The 2,028-nt window shown below is 47.7% G+C and overlaps 1 non-coding gene across 1 annotated transcript; it reads left to right on the top strand.

Annotated features, from left to right (window-relative positions):
• The first annotated feature begins 1,890 nt into the window (after positions 1-1,890).
• Positions 1,891-2,028, top strand: LOC120653067. The gene has a single exon (XR_005666756.1). It is a non-coding gene; the product is annotated as a small nucleolar RNA Z247 (small nucleolar RNA).

Here is a 2,028-nt window from a genome sequence, read left to right as displayed (position 1 = left end):
ATAGGTGCTGAGCATTTCCACCTCTGGGACACGTGGTAATACCGGACCCGTCCCCGAGCGAGAAGTGGGTCCGGGACCATTGGTCCGGTGAGATGGAGTCGGACCCCAGGGGTCCGGCTGCTCAACTCCTTAGTCCGTAGTTACGATAACTACGCGAGTCTTGGCACAGTAGGAGTGGGTACCCCAGTTGCAGGGTACCGACAACGCTCCTTAGCGCCCCCAATTTTTGTACCACAAGCGCACGGATCGTGGTAGCTTTTCCCTTAGACTACTCCCCCAAGGTTTATCAATCCGTGGATCGACAAAGAACTACCTAAGGTTTTACATCTAATCTAATGGATCTATCCTAACATGAAGCATAGATTGCATATAAACTGAACACTTGATAGATATGAATGAAGCATAAGTGTTCATCACACCCACAACCGTAGATGAGATAACACAACCAAGGAGCTAGGGTCTATCGTCTCTAGGTACGGTTCTAGTAAAAAAGGTGATCAAAATATAGATTGCATCTCAACTAAAAGTACACGGAATCATCTCTCAGAAAAGGCGGCTCGCAAGCGGCCTACTTTCCCAAGGTCGCCGGTGCGAGGTGTATATTGACGCCTAAGGTTTCCCAAAGCGTTACCCCAAATGCCCACTAAGTGCTCTTAATCAAAGCTCCTCCTCTTGGTGGCCGCACAACGACTCCCATGGTACTCGCCATCGATCATATTCCACATCATGTCGTCGCTAGAACTTTTCCCTCCGTCATGCTGTCACCACACCGGGGTAATCAACCAACTAGCTAAAATACGCTACCTCAACGTATCCGCAAGATATAGACTAATCACCACGAATAGATCTAATCTTACTATAAACATATGGATGCATCACATATGAGAAAGAAAGTATGCATTGAATTAGACCAAAGTCAAGACAACTAGAATAAAGAGTAGATTGATACCACCATCGTGTGTGTACATACCCCGACGAATGTTGGGGATGACTCCCGAACTCCATCATGGCACAACCTTGCAGGGAGGCCATGGCGGCTAGGGGTGGCCTAAGCCATCTCCTAGGTACCCTCGAAGACTCACGGCAGCCGTTAGCCTCCTACGGTGTTGGCCCTAGGTTTTCGTCGAGTTCTGGGTGGATGGATGCCACGAGTTGAATAAGGTGCGAGCTATTTATGAGCCGAGGAAGCCACCGGTCGAAGGGGAGGCCAAACCGCCTCGGAAACGGGCTAGGCCGGCCGGCTCATGGGCCTAGGCCGGCCAGCCTACCCTCTTTCGGGCCCGCCTCGGTCTCATCTTTCGCGTATAGACTCCTCGCATCTTCTAGAGTTTATGTCCTTCATGATTGCACCCCTTTGGACGTCGTTATCTTGGAGATATCTTCGAGGAAAGGATATGATAGAGAATCCTTCCTTAAATCTTCATTTGCTTTGCTTAATCTCGAAGTATCTTGATCTCATCTTCGTGGGCTTGGTCCTTTGGGCTCTCTTGGAGGATGGATGTGCATAAATGGGCTTCGAATCAACATGGGCTTTGGTCCTTCCTTTGGGCTTTGGCCTTCGTCTTTCTCCGTGTTAGCGCTCGATCATGGGCCTCGTCATTTCATGCTCCAAAATAGGCCAAAAACCTGCAGAAACGAAGTTCCTCCAAAATATATGTGCAAATATAAAAATGACCAATAATTAGGCCAGGGTTAGGACGGTTAGTGATTTTGATATTAAATTCGTGCCATTATCAAGGATAAACAAGGGATAAAATAGGTACTTAAGGAGCGCCAACAGTTTCCAATCTGCGCAGGCAGCTCAACAACCTCAAAAAGGGTTCCATGACATCAACGGCATACTTCTCGAAGATGACCACGATCAAGGACGAGCTGGCAGCAATCAGGAAGCCGGTTGTGATGAGGAAGTGGTAACACAAATTCTAAATGGCCTTGATTATGATTATAATCCTTTTGTGTCTTCAGTTCTTGGACAGACTGATCAGATCTCTCTAGATGATCTGTATTCTGATCTGTTGGCATATGATG

Source organism: Panicum virgatum, chromosome 9K, assembly GCF_016808335.1.
Source record: "Panicum virgatum strain AP13 chromosome 9K, P.virgatum_v5, whole genome shotgun sequence".
NCBI lineage: Eukaryota > Viridiplantae > Streptophyta > Magnoliopsida > Poales > Poaceae > Panicum > Panicum virgatum.
This window is presented reverse-complemented; position numbering and strand designations above follow the sequence as displayed.